The 18,611-nt window shown below is 45.1% G+C and overlaps 1 pseudogene across 1 annotated transcript; it reads left to right on the top strand.

The window, feature by feature from the left end:
* Positions 1-11,895: 11,895 nt before the first annotated feature.
* On the top strand, positions 11,896-18,265 carry LOC106570845 (GDP-fucose protein O-fucosyltransferase 3-like; annotated as a pseudogene). The gene is made up of 3 exons (XR_014392249.1): positions 11,896-12,114; positions 16,373-17,215; positions 17,576-18,265. The product of XR_014392249.1 is annotated as a GDP-fucose protein O-fucosyltransferase 3-like (transcript).
* Positions 18,266-18,611: the final 346 nt, after the last annotated feature.

Here is an 18,611-nt window from a genome sequence, read left to right as displayed (position 1 = left end):
TTAGAGGGAGCTATGGGGCTTTTAATGAGAGACAGATGAGCATTATTTATCTTCAGATTCCATATTGGAATTGAAGCATGGATCCACATCGCTAGACTGTATTGTTTTACTACAATATGTACCTATTATCTTCATCATTAAACACATTGATTATACTTGCTTACCTGACGGACACCGTCTCCTAGCCCCTAGGCCTCGTAGGCCAATGTGCTCTTATCAGCAGATTTATATTGCTTTGTTTTGTATATGAAATTGTGAGGACATATTGTGATGTCACGGTGGGGTATCCCAAAACCTTAGAAAGCCCAAAGCATGTTGTTGAACCATTTCTTAGAGGTAAGTCTTTGAAGCACAGGACTTTTTTTAATACACCAGCAAAGGCACTTAATGCTCATTGACTCTGCAGCCCTGAATGTCCACCGCTCTGCAGAGGGGAAAATATGTACAGTACAGAGCGGTCTTCTGCTATGTTCTGTCTGATAGATTTATCCACAGATTAGGTCAGTTTGCCATTCGCTCTCTGTGGTTTAATTTGTTCAGTTCTTACTCCTCGTACCTGGGGAATTTGCAGCCATTTAACCTTAAGGGTTGGTTTCCCAGACATTGATTAAGACTAGTCCTGGACTAAAAATCACTTTGGAATTAAAATTGTCTTTTGGTCCAGTACTAGTCCTAATCTGTTTCCGGGCAGCCTTCTTTAAGGACTGGTTTCCCAGTTCTAGATTAAGCCTAGTCCTGGACTCTCTCTCCAAAGTTGGAACACACAATTTGGTTCCAGAAAAGTATGTAAGAATGATGCAATAGATTATCTAGTTTACTGGGTCTTTTAAAAAGAAATTGTCGCTGGAAGAAACTCAAGTAATATTGCAATGCCGTTGATCAATATAATGTGTTATCATCTGACATCCCATGTTAATTAAGTAGTTTCACAGTGCCGGTCAGGAAACCTGCTAGATAAGGTTAACACATGAACTTTTCCACAATAATCTTACCTGCAGGATACATTTCAGCAGCAATGTCAGTTATGAGTCTGATAAGTGTAAATCTGGTATTTTCATAGTGTTTTATAATGTCTGCCAGAATAAAACCATGGAGAAGAGGATGAACAACAATATGTTTACATTATTTCTATGTGATGTATTAATACTCTCTGAACCTCATGTTAACTCTATTCTCACCTTCACCTTTCACCTGATTGGTCAGTCACATGCAACCCAAATAAACCTAAAATGAATATCTAAAATGTCTATTTTAATGGCACATTTGCGCTATGGATCTAATAGCTCCAAACTGGACTTCAAACCACTATTTTCTGTAAAGGGTCTGGAACTTACTTTTGTATATATGGTGTATTATGGTATGTGGACACCCCTTCAAATTAGTGGATCAACTATTTCAGCCACACCCATTGCTGAGAGGTGTATAAAATCGAGCAGCAGCCATGTAATCTCCATAGACAAACATTGGCAATAGAATGACCTTACTGAAGAGCTCAGTGACTAAACGTGGCACCGTCACAGGATGGCACTTTTCCAACAAGTCAGTTCATCTCATTTCTGCCCTGCTAGAGCTGCCCCGTTCAACTGTAAGTGCTGTTATAGTGAAGTGGAAACGTCTAACAACGGCTCAGCCGCGAAGTGGTAGTCCACACAAGCTCACAGAACGGAACCGCCGTGTGCTAAAGCACATATAATATTTACGCGCTATGTCCTCAGGTACAACACTCACTACGCTACAGCATACAATGACATTCTAGATGATTCTGTGCTTCCAACGTTGTGGCAACAGTTTGGGGAACGCCTTTTCCTGTTTCAGCATGACAATGTCCCCGTGCACAAAGTGTGGTCCATACAGAAATGGTTTGTTGAGATCAGTGTGGAAGAACTTGACTGGCCGACTGCGAGCCAGGCCTAATCACCCAACATCAGTGCCTGACCTCACGAATGCTCTTGTGGCTGAATGGAAGCAAGTCCCCTCAGCATGTTCCAACATCTACTGTAGTGGAAAGCCTTCCCAGAAGAGGGGAGGCTGTTATAGCTGCAAAGGGGGACCAACTCCATATTGATGCCCATGATTTTTTGACAAGCTGGTGTCCACATTGTTTGGTCATGTAGTGTACATGTTCCACGATTAGCATTGTCTCCCATTTGGATGACTTGTGATAATACTTTTGGTCATGTAGTGTAAATTCAGAGGTGAATAGTTCCATTAGGACACTGGGCAGATAAAAAGGAAGTAAATTCCCCCTTCTCATTCTGTTGTGCAGTTTAGCATGTAAATCTTGGTGGGGCAAAAAATAAATATGTGGCAGCAAAGCCACTACTCAACACAACACTAAACAATACATGAATTGAGCTTGAATGGTGGCAAACGGTGTCCACAAACTGTTAGGACCTACATAAAGCTGTCCCAACACCTTACCACTGCTACACCTGGCTATCAGTGGAGCCTTGTCTGGCAGCGATACAGTTCAAACTGTTGGGACCTACATAAAGCTGTCCCAACGCCTTACCACTGCTACACCTGGCTATCAGTGGAGCCTTGTCTGGCAGCGAAACAGTTCAAACTGTTGGGACCTACATAAAGCTGTCCCAACGCCTTACCACTGCTACACCTGGCTATCAGTGGAGCCTTGTCTGGCAGCGAAACAGTTCAAACTGTTGGGACCTACATAAAGCTGTCCCAACGCCTTACCACTGCTACACCTGGCTATCAGTGGAGCCTTGTCTGGCAGCGAAACAGTTCAAACTGTTGGGACCTACATAAAGCTGTCCCAACGCCTTACCACTGCTACACCTGGCTATCAGTGGAGCCTTGTCTGGCAGCGAAACAGTTCAAACTGTTGGGACCTACATAAAGCTGTCCCAACACCTTACCACTGCTACACCTGGCTATCAGTGGAGCCTTGTCTGGATGCAAAACAGTTCATTCGACCTCATTTACTGCCTTTTAAAAAACATAGCTGATATGCTATGTTAACCAAAAGTGGTTTCTACTGACAATTGAGATGTACAAACTATGGCATAAGGGGATGACGAGCGGATAAGACAATCTGTCATTTTGATTAAGACATTAATGAGCAAGCTAGGACAGATGTAGTCAATGTAACAATTTTCAGCACTTTTGAAATGTACAGCGACAGAATTCAGAACATGGGCTATTCTTCCTGTACAATATTCAATGATGACATTTCTCTAAAACAGGCTATAGGCTACATGTGCACCACCAAGTTAGAACAGTAGGCTAAATGATGAGGGGAAAAGGGACCAAATTATTAGAGTGAGGCACATGGGCTACTAACAGCTTACTACACAATATACACTTAGTATTACTTTCTTAGCTACAGTATACATTCTCCCTGGTATTTTACATCATTTATGCAGCAGCATACAATACATTTTTGGGCTCACCTTGTGCTGTGCTCAGTTGAACAGGAAGGTGTCGCTTTTATCATCATACTTTGTCATAAGTCTGGCATTCTCTGGATTTATGGTGCTCTCAAGACAACTGGGAACTTGAGAAAGAAAAAACAAGGTTGAATCATGACGTCAGTGATCTTCAGGTCGGAGCTCTCGAAAGAGGCCAGAGTTCCCGACTTGGAATTCTGAGTTGGATGACCATTTTCCCAGTCGGAGCGCGTCGTTTTTTTTCAGAGTTCCCAGTTGTCTTGAACTCACTGAAGTCTGAGATTTCCCATTTCTGTGTTCCCAGTTGTCTTGAATTCACTGAAGTCTGAGATTTCCCATTTCTGAGTTCCCCGTTGTCTTGAATTCACTGAAGTCTGAGATTTCCCATTTCTGAGTTCCCAGTTGTCTTGAACTCACTGAAGTCTGAGATTTCCCATTTCTGAGTTCCCCGTTGTCTTGAACTCACTGAAGTCTGAGATTTCCCATTTCTGAGTTCCCAGTTGTCTTGAACTCACTGAAGTCTGAGATTTCCCATTTCTGAGTTCCCAGTTGTCTTGAACTCACTGAAGTCTGAGATTTCCCATTTCTGAGTTCCCAGTTGTCTTGAACTCACTGAAGTCTGAGATTTCCCATTTCTGAGTTCCCAGTTGTCTTGAATTCACTGAAGTCTGAGATTTCCCATTTCTGAGTTCCCCGTTGTCTTGAATTCACTGAAGTCTGAGATTTCCCATTTCTGAGTTCCCAGTTGTCTTGAACTCACTGAAGTCTGAGATTTCCCATTTCTGAGTTCCCCGTTGTCTTGAACTCACTGAAGTCTGAGATTTCCCATTTCTGAGTTCCCAGTTGTCTTGAACTCACTGAAGTCTGAGATTTCCCATTTCTGAGTTCCCAGTTGTCTTGAACTCACTGAAGTCTGAGATTTCCCATTTCTGTGTTCCCAGTTGTCTTGAACTCACTGAAGTCTGAGATTTCCCATTTCTGAGTTCCCAGTTGTCTTGAACTCACTGAAGTCTGAGATTTCCCAGTTCTGAGTTCCCCGTTGTCTTGAACTCACTGAAGTCTGAGATTTCCCAGTTCTGAGTTCCCCGTTGTCTTGAATTCACTGAAGTCTGAGATTTCCCATTTCTGAGTTCCCCGTTGTCTTGAATTCACTGAAGTCTGAGATTTCCCATTTCTGAGTTCCCAGTTGTCTTGAACTCACTGAAGTCTGAGATTTCCCATTTCTGAGTTTCCAGTTGTTTTGAAAGGTGCAGAAGTCATGCTGGATTGACAGCATGGCCAATGTTGAATGTTTATCCTTTTAAGCTTGGAAAAGAGACACTTGGACCACAGGCCCACTCCACTGAATAGCAGGCTAGTGACTGCTTTGCAATGCTTGCAGTTAGCCACTGATTCCTACCAAACCACTCGTTGTTGAATTTGCGATTTCGAGCTTGTGTAATGTTTATGTCCAATGACCGATGAGCACCGTAACGGTTTATCTATAGTTCCTCTAAGAAATGGCGGCAGGTGGCCTAGTGGTTAAAGAATTGGGCCAGTAACTGAAAGGTGGCTGGATCGAATCCCCTAGCTAACAAGGGAAAAATCTGTCATTTTACTCCTGAACAAGGCAGTTAACCCCCTGTTCCCCGGTAGGCCGTCATTGTAAATAAGAATTTGTTCTTAACTGACTTGCCTAGTTTAATAATTGTTGACTTGATTCATTATGATGACTGATTTTGAAAGTAAGATTTAGAAAGTATGATTTTGACATGATCAGCCCAATCAAAGCTACTGTAGATAGAATGGGATTTGATGTAATTTTTATCTGTGGCCAATGACCTTGAGCGTTCTTCGATGGGCTATTCTTTTTTTTTTCTTTTTTTCTTTTTTAGTTTGTTTATTGGATTCTCAACACCAGCATTTCCAAGATAATTGCACTTGTAAGTTATTTGTTAGTAACATAAAACACATCAAAGACAACAATACAGCAAAACAAAGAGTCAGACAGACCTACAGTGAGGGAAAAAAGTATTTGATCCCCTGCTGATTTTGTACGTTTGCCCACTTACAAAGAAATGATCAGTCTATAATTTTAATGGTAGGTTAATTTGAACATGGAGAGACAGAATAACAACAAAAAAATCCAGAAAAACACATGTAAAAAATGTTATAAATTGATTTGCATTTTAATGAGGGAAATAAGTATTTGACCCCTCTGCAAAACATGACTTAGTACTTGGTGGCAAAACCCTTGTTGGCAATCACAGAGGTCAGACGATTTTTGTAGTTGGCCACCAGGTTTGCACACATCTCAGGAGGGATTTTGTCCCACTCCTCTTTGCAGATCTTCTCCAAGTCATTAAGGTTTCGAGGCTGACGTTTGGCAACTCGAACCTTCAGCTCCCTCCACAGATTTTCTATGGGATAAAGGTCTGGAGACTGGCTAGGCCACTCCAGGACCATAATGTGCTTCTTCTTGAGCCACTCCTTTGTTGCCTTGGCCGTGTGTTTTGGGTCATTCTCATGCTGGAATACCCATCCACGACCCATTTTCAATGCCCTGGCTGAGGGAAGGAGGTTCTCACCCAAGATTTGACAGTACATGGCCCCGTCAAATGATGCGGTGAAGTTGTCCTGTCCCCTTAGCAGAAAAACACCCCCAAAGCATAATGTTTCCTCCTCCATGTTTGACGGTGGAGATGGTGTTCTTGGGGTCATAGGCAGCATTCCTCCTCCTCCAAACACGGCGAGTTGAGTTGATGCCAAAGAGCTCCATTTTGGTCTCATCTGACCATAACACTTTCACCAGTTGTCCTCTGAATCATTCAGATGTTCATTGGCAAACTTCAGACGAGCATGTATATGTATTCTTGAGCAGGGGACCTTGCGGGCGCTGCAGGATTTCAGTCCTTCACGGCGTAGTATGTTACCAATTGTTTTCTTGGTGACTATGGTCCCAGCTGCCTTGAGATCATTGACAAGATCCTCCCGTGTAGTTCTGGGCTGATTCCTCCCCGTTCTCATGATCATTGCAACCCCACGAGGTGAGATCTTGCCGAGGGATATTGACAGTTTTTTTGTGTTTCTTCCATTTGCGAATAATCGCACCAAATGTTGTCACCTTCTCACCAAGCTGCTTGGCGATGGTCTTGTAGCCCATTCCAGCCTTGTGTAGGTCTACAATCTTGTCCCTGACATCCTTGGAGAGCTCTTTGGTCTTGGCCATGGTGGAGAGTTTGGAATCTGATTGATTGATTGCTTCTGTGGACAGGTGTCTTTTTTACAGGTAACAAGCTGCGGTTAGGAGCACTCCCTTTAAGAGTGTGCTCCTAATCTCAGCTCGTTACCTGTATAAAAGACACCTGGGAGCCAGAAATCTTTCTGATTGAGAGGGGGTCAAATACTTATTTCCCTCATTAAAATGCAAATCAAATTATAACATTTTTGACATGTGTTTTTCTCTATATTTTTGTTGTTATTCTGTCTCTCACTGTTCAAATAAACCTACCATTAAAATGATAGACTGATCATTTCTTTATCAGTGGGCAAATGTACAAAATCAGCAGGGGATCAAATACTTTTTCCCCCTACTGTATAACCAAAAAAAACAAAGACAAAAAATATATATCTTTTGATATAGTTGTTACAGGTCAACTAGCACAGATAATACAGTCCTCCTAAACATCCGAGATGCTGTGTATACACATATCAGGTCTCTTACATCACCGATCTATAAATATACATCACTCTGGGACTGCAGGGAAATGTAGTCATTTAACATAAGAAAGAAGGGGAGCCCATATTGCACAGAATTTATCTATAGACCCATTGAGTGTGTGTGTTAATTTCTTCCAACTTTATGTAATTCAAAACATATTTAATCCAAACAGCATGAGACGCTGGTGCAGAGGATTTCCATCTCAGTAAAATTAATCATCTCATTAAACAAAGTGACGAAGGCAATTACATCCTTATTCATTTTGGTCAGTTGTAATGTGGGTAAGGAAACCCCAAATAATGTGTATAAAGGGTCTGGTTTGATCTGTGTGCCGCTTAATTCTTGGATGGGCACTTCTTATATAGCTCTATGGCATCACCCAGGGAGCTTGAATTTTTTTGCTCTGCCTGTAGATTTTGCGGTGACGTAGTGTCCCCATGAGTGACAGAACGTTGAGCCAATCACAGCGCAACTAGACAACATTATGAACCCCTACGCTCTGTATTTTCCGCTGGCTTCCCCACCACCACAGAAATCACTGAGCTACGATGAAACTCTGGAGCATTTTGGAGCTGCCTTACTCATGAAAGCAAAAAAGAGACCATGTTTGTATGCGACTTTATTAATTCAAATATATATATATTTTTTACATTGTTTGCAAACTGATATGTGACATGTATTAATGCCAAAATAACATGCAAAACAGGCTACAACAAAAGAATAGATATAATGTGAGAGTTCAGTGACCAGCCGGAGGAAGATGACAGCACCCTCCTCAGGGGATAGGTACTCGGTGTAAAACCAATTAGTACAAACCTTGGCCCACTAATTGCTTTGTGTCTTCCTCTATATAGGTGTGCCAGGAGATGAGCTGAGGGAGAATGGGGAATAGAGACGGGGACCTGGGAGGACGTCAGATTTTCCGATCTCAGAGAAAGCTTTGTTTACTGGGGCACCTTGTCTCTCTGTTGACCAAGGCAGGCTTTAGGTAGAGAGAAGTGTTCTTCCTGTAACTATTATGTGTAGACAATAGTCTAAAGACAGGAGTAGTTGTTTTTTGCTTCCCATTTTTGGCAACTGCCTTTTGGTCAAAGGCTTAGTTTATGTTTATTTGTTTTGTTACACGGGTGTTTGGATGTTACACTGTACTGGAGTTATTTTGTCGGGCGAAAGAAAGCCTGTTTAGTAAACTTTCACAAGAAAAGGAATCGCAACCACTGCCTCTGGTCTGTTCATGTTGTGTCTCCTGCCTGTGTTAGGGGGTTTCGGACAACTGATGAAGAATGCGGGCATCTTGAGGCAAGACCACAAGCTTTCCCCTTTCCGGTGGCTTTGATGTTAAATTTTATATTTTGGAAGCCCGCTACACCCGCTGATAGGCATGAGTGAAGAATTGCTACGTCAACGGCCTGCGCCATTGCCCAACAGGAGACCTTAGACCTCCTCAGGTCTGAAATAGCAGACCGCCCGTTTCCCAGGGAACGTGGGATGCCCAATGTCAACGCTCTGATTCCACGTCTGACGGAGGACGACAATGTGGAGGCCCATCTCCTGCCGTTCGAGACGAACGGCACAGAGAGAGAGATGGCCTCAGGACAACTGGGCGGGCCTCCTGGCTCCCCTGCTCACAGGCAAAGCCCAGGCAGTGTACTATGACATTGAAGAAGGGGCTGCCGCGGATTACGCACGTCTGAAGGTGGAGATTCAGGCCCGCTATCAGCTGAACCCCAGAGACCGGGCCGGAGATTTCATGACTGGAATTACGCCGAAGAAGAGTCACCAAAGGGCCAGCTCTACCAACTTATCAGTCTGGTAAGGGGGTGGTTATGCCCCACAAAAACCACAGCTGAAATGTTAGAAACCCTGGTCAAGTGTTTGATGGACTTAACCGTCACCATGCAGAGGATAGTCGGTCAGGCAAATCCAGTTACAGTTGACCACCTAGTTCAGTGCATCGAGTTGTACTTGTCTACTAAAAGCCTTGTTGCCGTTAGCAGGGGCGAGATGACAACTGGTGGCATGCCCCATGGCTAGCAGGAGGGTCGACAAGGCCAGCACCTAGCCCCATAGTCCCCATAGTCAAAACTTTTAGTAAGGCCACGCCTCAGGACCCTATACAGTGTTTCACGTGCAACACATATGGTCATATGGCTAGACACTGCCCCAGTGTAGACGTCCCTATGCCCACTGTATCATCAGCCACCCCCCGTGACCAGGTGGAATGTCCCGTGCCACAGGTATGTTGGCATGTGCAGCTGGCCCCGGCTCGGAGTGCGTCAGTGCGCATAAGAGGGGCGGTCTGGGAGGCCTTCCTAGATTCGGGAAGCAGTGTGTCTCTGGTACAGGAGGTGGTCCTGGCCAACCGCTGTAGCCTGCATCCACGGGCAAAGCAAACGCTACCCCACAGCCCGAGTCAGCTTCCATACCCCTGCCGGTAAGACCACCCTGAGCGTTGGGGTTGTTCCCCAAATGAAGGTACCAGTGCTACTGGGGAGGACCTGCCCCCTGTTCGAGCTTCTGTGGAGGAAGACGGGGCGAGGGAGTGGCCCCGATCGAGCACAGAGATTGAACAACTCTAATCGCCAGGCACTGGCACACTCAGAGCCCACCCGGAGGGGAAGGGACGAGATGAGACTAAGGAGGTGTTGCAGGGCTACCGGGATTCCTCGTCAGATCAGGGGGGTAAGGATACTCCCCTGATGACTGTCTGAGGCACCTGTTCCAAAAGACCACGGAGGAAGACACCTGGAGGGGGTTCGAGAGCGACAAGTCCACAAGCTCCAGAGGGAGCAGTTACGCCAGGTGTTTCAGGAGTCATCGAGGGAGAGCACCCTGAGGGAGTTTGGCACGGAGTCATCCGACCTGACCAGGAGCACCCCCTCCCTCACCCCAGCATGCACAACTTCCCCGTCGGAAGAACTAATGGGCCAAGTCGGAACCGCCCAACACCATGAACCCGACCTTCACCAGGCGATGCGAAAGGTGAAGAGGATAGATGGGAAGAATATCTGCTCGGAAGTTGAGTTAACTACTCTTATTACGCCATCAAGCGGGGTCTCTTGTACTGGGTGGCCAAACGTAGAGGGGTAGAACAGGAACTGCTAATGGTGCCCCATTCATACAGAGATGTGGTGTTACACATGGCCCATACACTAGCGGGCCACCACGCCCAGGAGATCACCACGAAGTGGGGCATTTCTATTGGCATGGGTTTACCCAGATGTTGCTAAGTATTGCAAATCTTGTGACACCTGCCAACGCACTGCTCCCAAGCGAACATACCGTAACCCTCTTATCCCTCTCCCAATTATACAGACCCCGTTTGAGCACATAGCCATGGACCTGGTGAGACCACTTCCGGACCCCTTCCGCATTCGGCGTGCAGACATGAGTACATCTTGGTGGTGGACTATGCGATGAAGTTCCCAGAGGCTATTCGTCTGAGGACGATGGAAACCCTGCCAGTACCTTACCCTCATCGAACACATCACATTCATGAAGGATAAAATGGCAGCGATATGGCCGGGGGTGAGGGAACACATGGCCAAAGTGCAGGAAACCCAAGCCTGGGCGTACAATAGAAAGGCCCAGCCGCGACAGTTCCACCCAGGAGATAAGGTACTCGTCCTCGTCCCCAAGCCGGAACACCAGCTCCAGGCTCGGTGGCATGGCCAATATGTGGTGACAGAGCAAGTCTCCCCGATAAACCACAGGGTGAGTAGTTCAGGATGACAGCGCCCTCAGCAGATATACCACATCAGCCTGTTGAAAGCCTATGTGGAATGAGAGGTGCAGGTGCTGAAGGAACTTAAGGCAGACGGAGATGAACGACTGACAGAAAAGGTGCCTTTTGGCCCCACTCTTACGGCTCAGCAGGCGCGAGACCTTGGAAGGGTTGTCCACCAGAACCAACAGGTCTTCTCCCCCTTCCGGGGCAGACCTTGCTCTGCCACCGCTTAGCCACAGAGCCAGGGAAGAAGGTTAATCTCCAACCATACAGGGTACCAGAACCACGCCGGGAGCTGGTACGGAAAGAAGGGAGGAAGATGTTGAAGATGAGGTCATCAAGCCATCCACCAGTGAATGGTCAAGCCCTATCATGCTGGTGCTGAAACCCAATGGGTCTATTCACTTCTGCAACGATTTCCAAGCCCTCAACGCCATCTCCAGGTTCGACGCCTACCCCATTCCCGAGGATCGATGAGCTGATCGAGCTGCTTGGGAAGCACGCTATATATCGACACTTGACCTCACAAAGGGGTACTGGCAGATGCCTCTGGTCCCCGAAGACCGCCACAAAACCTCCTTTGCCACTCCTCTATATGGGCTATTTCAGTACGTTTGCCTCCCCTTCGGCTTGCACGGCGCGGCCACCAACTTCCAGAGGCTTATTAGACATGCAGTTACATCCTCAACAGGCCTTCGCTGCTGATGACATTGTAATACACAGTGAGGACTGGGAGGACCACCTCCGCCAGCTGCACTCTGTGCTGGCCAGCCTGGAGGCTGCCGGCCTGACAGCTAACCCAAAGAAGTGCCACCTGGGACTGAACGAGGCTGAATAGCTCGGTTACACCATTGGCAGCGGTCTGATCAAACCACAAGTGGAGAGGACCCGGGCCATCCGGGAGTGGCCGCGGCCCTGGGACAAGAAGGGAGTCCGCTCCTTCCTGGGCCTAACGGGTTACTACAGGCGGTTCATCCCAAGCTACGACACCGTTGCCACCCCACTGACCAACATGACAAAGAAGAGAAGCCCGGTGAGTTTGGTATGGACATCTGAAGCCGATGGGGCATTCCTCCACCTCAAAGACACTCTGCTCGGAACGGGTGTTGAGAGCCCCAGATTTCCAGCAGCCCTTCACTGTCCACACCGATGTCTCCAGCACCGGCTTGGGGGCTGTACTGTCCCAAGGGGACGAGGTGGAGGAACTTCCCGTCCTATACGTAAGCCGCAAGCTGTCCTACCGGGAGCGGAAGTACGCGACAATGGAGAGGGAGGCACTGGTAATTAAGTGGGCCCTAGCATACTTGAGGTACTATCTCCTTGGGAGGCGAATCCGGCTGGTCACGGATCATGCGCCCCTCCAGTGGTTAGCGGGTAAGCGAGACACGAACAGCCGAATAACAAGATGCTTCCTGTTGCTCCAATCATTTTAATTTCCAGGAGGTTCACCGATTTGGGGAGAGCACACAGCAATGCAGACGTACTATCCCGTCGAGACCCTGAGGTCTCATCTGGCGCACGCCCCTCTGGGTTGATCTTGGGAGGGAAGGCATGTGAGAGTTCAGTCACCAGCCAGAGGAAGAAGACACGACAGCACCCTCCTCAAGGGATAGATACTTGGTGTAAAGCAAATTAGTACACATCTGGGCCTACTAATTGCTTTGTGTCTTCCTCTATATAGGTTTGCCAGGAGAGGAGCTGAGGGAGAATAGAGACGGGGACCTGGGAGGACGTCAGATTTTCCTATCTCAGAGAAAGCTTTGTTTACTGGGGCACCTTGGCTCTCTGTTAACTTAGGCATGCTTTAGGTAGAGCGACGCGTTCCTCCTGTAACTATTATGTGTAGTCGATAGTTGATATTGAGATGTGTCTTTTAATTGAACTCTGTGAAGCATTTATTTGGGCTGCAATTTCTGAGGCTGGTAACTTCAATGAACTTTTCCTCTGCAACAGAGGTAACTCTGAGTCTTCCTTCCTTGTAGCGGTCCTCGTGAGAGCCAGTTTGATCATAGAGCTTAACCTGTTGAGGACAGACGTTCCGCTAGCGGAACCCCGTTCCTCCTGCGGAACCCCTAGCCAACAGCCAATGGCATCGCACGGCGCGAAATACAAAACCAACTAAAATACCACAATTCAATTTTCTCAAACAATCAACTATTTTACACCATTTTAAAGATGACTCTCGTTAATCTAATCACATTGTCCGATTTCAAAAAGGCTTTACAGCGAAAGCAAAATATTAGATTATGTTAGGTGAGTACATAGACACAAATAATCACACAGCCATTTTCCAAGCAAGCATATATGTCACATAAACACAAACCACAGCTAAATGCAGCACTAACCTTTGATGATCTTCATCAGATGACATTCCTAGGACATTATGTTATACAATACATGCATGTTTTGTTCAATCAAGTTCATATTTATATCAAAAAACAGCTTTTTACATTAGCATGTGATGTTCAGAACTAGCATACCCACCGAAAACTTCCGGTGAATTTACTAAATTACTCATGATAAACGTTGACAAAATACATAATTATTTTAAGAATTATAGATACAGACCTCCTTTATGCAATCGCTATGTCCGATTTTAAAATAGCTTTTTGGCGAAAGCACATTTTGCAATATTCTGAGTACATAGCTCGGCCATCACGGCTAGCTATTTTGACATCCGCCAACTTCGGGGTCACCTAAACTCAGAATTACTATTAGAAAAATTGGATTACCTTTGCTGTTCTTCTTCAGAATGCACTCCCAGGACTTCTACTTCAACAACAAATGTTGTTTTGGTTCCAAATGATCCATAGTTGTATCCAAATACCTCCGTTTTGTTCGTGCGTTCAGGTCACTATCCGAAGGGTAACGCGCGAGCGCATTTCGTGACAAAAAAATTCAAAATATTCCATTACCGTACTTAGAAGCATGTCAAACGCTGTTTAAAATCAATTTTTTATGTTATTTTTCTCGTAAAATAGCGATAATATTCCAACCGGGCAACGTTATATTCATTCAAAGACTGAAAGAAAAACATGGCGAGTTCTTGTGACCGCGTATCTCCAGTCTCACTGTCCCCAGGCTGACCACTTACAAACTCTGCTGCTGTACTTTGCCCAGAGACAGCAGACACCCCATTCCACTTTCTGGTGGCTTTAGAGAGCCATTGGGAGCCTTAGAAAGTGTCACGTTACAGCACAGATGCTGTAATGTCGATAGAGATGCAACAGAAGGACAACACATTGTCAGACAGGGAACTTCCTGTATGGAATCTTCTCAGGTTTTGGCCTGCCATATGAGTTCTGTTATACTCACAGACACCATTCAAACAGTTTTAGAAACTTTAGAGTGTTTTCTATCGAAATCTACTAATTATATGCATATTCTAGTTTCTGGGCAGGAGTAGTAACCAGATTAAATCGGGTACGTTTTTTATCCGGCCGTGACAATACTGCCCCCTATCCCAAAGAAGTGAATGGTTTTTGCAACTGCACTTGAAGAAACTTTCAAAGTTCTTTAAATGTTACGTATTGACTGACCTTCATGTCTTAAAGTAATGGTGGACTGTCGATTCTCTTTGCTTATTTGAGCTGTACTTGCCATAATATGGACTTGGTCTTTTACCAAATAGGGCTATCTTCTCTATACCAACCCTACCTTGTCACAACACAACTGATTGGCTCAAATTAAAAAGGAAAAAAAATCCACAAATGAACTTTTATCAAGGCACACTTGTTAGTTGAAAATCATCCCAGGTGACTACCTCATGAAGCTGGTTGAGAGAATACCAAGAGTGTGCTAAGCTGTCATCAAGGCAAAAGGTGGCTACATTGAAGATTTTTTTTTCTTTGTTTAACACTTTTTTGGTTACTACAGTGAGGGAAAAAAGTATTTGATCCCCTGTTGATTTTGTACGTTTGCCCACTGACAAAGAAATGATCAGTCTATAATTCTAATGGTAGGTTCATTTGAACAGTGAGAGACAGAATAACAACAAAAAAATCCAGAAAAACGCATGTCAGAAATGTTATAAAATTTGAGGGAAATAAGTATTTGATCCCTCTGCAAAACATGACTTAGTACTTGGTGGCAGACCCTTGTTGGCAATCACAGAGGTCAGACGTTTCTTGTAGTTGGCCACCAGGTTTGCACACATCTCAGGAGGGATTTTGTCCCACTCCTCTTTGCAGATCTTCTCCAAGTCATTAAGGTTTCAAGGCTGAAGTTTGGCAACTCGAACCTTCAGCTCCCTCCACAGATTTTCTATGGGATTAAGGTCTGGAGACAGGCTAGACCACTCCAGGACCTTAATGTGCTTCTTCTTGAGCCACTCCTTTGTTGCCTTGGCCGTGTGTTTTGGGTCATTCTCATGCTGGAATACCCATCCACGACCCATTTTCAATGCCCTGGCTGAGGGAAGGAGGTTCTCACCCAAGATTTAACGGTACGTGGCCCCGTCCATCGTCCCTTTGATGCGGTGAAGTTGTCCTGTCCCCTTAGCAGAAAAACACCCCCAAAGCATAATGTTTCCTCCTCCATGTTTGACGGTGGGGATGGTGTTCTTGGGGTGATAGGCAGCATTCCTCCTCCTCCAAACACGGCGAGTTGAGTTGATGCCAAAGAGCTCCATTTTGGTCTCAACTGACCACAACACTCACCCAGTTGTCCTCTGAATCATTGAGATGTTCATTGGCAAACTTCAGACAGGCATGTATATGTGCTTTCTTGAGCAGGGGGACCTTGCGGGCGCTGCAGGATTTCAGTCCTTCACGGCGTAGTGTGTTACCAATTGTTTTCTTGGTGACTATGGTCCCAGCTGCCTTGAGATCATTGACAATATCCTCCCGTGTAGTTCTGGGCTGATTCCTCAGCGTTCTCATGATCATTGCAACTCCACGAGGTGAGATCTTGCATGGAGCCCTAGGCCGAGGGAGATTGACAGTTCTTTTGTGTTTCTTCCATTTGCGAATAATCACACCAACTGTTGTCACCTTCTCACCAAGCTGCTTGGCGATGGTCTTGTAGCCCATTCCAGCCTTGTGTAGGTCTACAATCTTGTCCCTGACATCCTTGGAGAGCTCTTTGGTCTTGGCCATGGTGGAGAGTTTGGAATCTGATTGATTGATTGCTTCTGTGGACAGGTGTCTTTTATACTGGTAACAAACTGAGATTAGGAACACTCCCTTTAAGAGTGTGCTCCTAATCTCAGCTCGTTACCTGTATAAAAGACACCTGGGAGCCAGAAATCTTTCTGATTGAGAGGGGGTCAAATACTTATTTCCCTCATTAAAATGCAAATCAATTTATAACATTTTTGACATGCGTTTTTCTGGATTTTTTTGTTGTTATTCTGTCTCTCACTGTTCACATAAACCTACCATTAAAATTATAGACTGATAATTTCTTTGTCAGTGGGCAAACGTACAAAATCAGCAGGGGATCAAATACTTTTTTCCCTCACTGTACATGATTTCATATGTGTTATTTCATAGTTTTGATGTCTTCACTGTTATTCTACAATGTAGAAAATAGTGAAAGTTAAGAAGAACCGGCTTCGACATTGAGTGTCTTCCACTGCCGAGGAGAGTGCACCACCAGTATGCCTTGTTTCACGGGGAGTCGCCCAAAACAACTACAAGTTCTTCCACGAGACCGTCATCACCCTCTTTAACCACATGGCCACCTTCATCCAACACTCCCCGCTGCCCCATCACCTCCCAGTACCTGGAGAACCTGGAGGTCCTGACCTCTCAGACCTACCTGGTGCCCCTCAACCAGAAGAACAAGCTGAGGAAAACACTAGCCCCGGTGGTGTACGTCCAGTCAGACTGCGACCCTCCGTCGGACCGGGATGCCTATGTTAGCGAGTTAATGAAGCACATCAAGGTTGATTCCTATGGACAATGCCTCCACAACAAAGACCTGCCTTCCCATCTGAGGGACTCGATTCCCATGGAGGAGCAGGCCTTCTACCAGATCCTGGCCCATTACAAATTCATTCAGGTCTTTGAGAACGCTGTCTGTGACGACTACATCACCGAGAAACTATGGAGGCCTCTCAAGCTTGGGGTGGTCCCTGTGTATTACGGGGCTCCCAATGTTCGGCAATGGCTGCCGAGCAACAGTAGTGCGGTTGTAGTCGTCCCAGACGAGCCCCCTGAAAAACTGGCTCTGGATCTAAAGAGACTAGATGAGGACGACGGGGAGTATGCCACTTATCTGGAGTGGAAGCTGAAGCGTGAAGTCTCCAACCTGGAGTTGGTAAAGGAGCTGAAGGAACGCCCATGGGGTGTCCAGGATCCGACACAGGAGAACTACATAGATGTGTTTGAGTGCATGGTGTGCAGCAGGGTGTGGGAGAACATCGACAGACAGAAAAAGGTAACATGAACTGAACTGTTTTATTTGTGACATCTAATGATACGGTTGCTCATTCCTTAGAGTACTATTTACTTGGTGTGTCAACAGTTTGACAATATGATTCGTTTGACAGTAAATAGCTGATTATAATGAATCTTAATTTGGATCCCCATTAGCTGACTCCATGATGACAACTAGTTATCCCATGGTCCATACACACAATAAAAAATACATTTGGCTTTAAATTATAAACATTACAAGACTGTAACACAATATTGTGTTAATAATAATAATAATATTCAAGGTAGTATGAAATAGACCTGCACCAGTATTGTGTTTTTCTAGTGTGCCTATATAGTAATATTTCTGCTTCCCAAACAGGGCCTTGTTCCTAAAACCTGGCAAGCAGAGGGAAACCACCTAAAGTGTCCACTTCTGAGGGTATTTGACTTTGCTTCAGACCCTAGAAACCGGACATCTTTGCGAGAAATTTGGACGGCCAGTTACGAGCAGTCCAAGAAAGAGGCTAGGGCATTGCGTCACTTTCCTGAGAGGAACAGGAATTTCACTGTGGCGCAGTACTGGAAGGAGGTATTCACTGACTAAAACGCTATAATTCACATAGAAATGTCCCTTGCTGAAATACAGTATCATTTTTGTACCCAGTGCTTTGGTGATGGTTTGTCAAAGTTTGATCAATATCTTTAATATTTAAATTTTTTATTTTACCTTTATTTAACTAGGCAAGTCAGTTAGGAACAAATTCTTATTTTCAATGACAACCTAGGAACAGTGGGTTAACTGCCTTGTTCAGGGGCAGAACGACAGACCTGCCTTCCCATCTGAGGGACTCGACCTTGTCAGCTCGGGGATTCGATCTTGCAATCTTTCGGTTACTAGTCCAATGCTCTAACCACTAGGCCACGCTGCCGCAAAAGATAGCTATTGCTATATCAACCATAGTTTTGACATCCAAATTGTATCAAGAGTAGCCCGAGGCAGAGCACTTTGAGGAAACAGTTCAGTTGGGTCGTTATTTCACTGAAGCCATGAAATGTGAGTTATAATGAAAGTGAGAAAATGTCAATTTACCATACTGCTTTTATCTTTGTTTTACAGTAACTTTGTATTGCATTTTTAAACTCTAATAAAACGGTCATAAGAAAACATTTAATTTCCATGTTTTATTCTGAACAAAAATAGTAACACAACACGCAACAATTTGAGTTACATGGTGGATGGATTATCTTGGCAAGGAGAAATGCTCACAAACAGGGTTGTAAACAAATTTGTGCAGATAAATAAGCTGTTTATACGTATGGGCTATTTCTGGAATCTTTTTATTTCAGCTCATGAAACATGGGACCAACACTTTAAATGTTGCGTTTAAATTTTTGTTCAGTTTATTGAATAAGCA

Source organism: Salmo salar, chromosome 01 (genome assembly GCF_965601325.2).
Source record: "Salmo salar chromosome 01, fSalSal1, whole genome shotgun sequence".
Taxonomy (NCBI): domain Eukaryota; kingdom Metazoa; phylum Chordata; class Actinopteri; order Salmoniformes; family Salmonidae; genus Salmo; species Salmo salar.
Note: the sequence above shows the minus strand (reverse complement) of the source record. Positions and strands in the feature narration are given on the sequence as shown.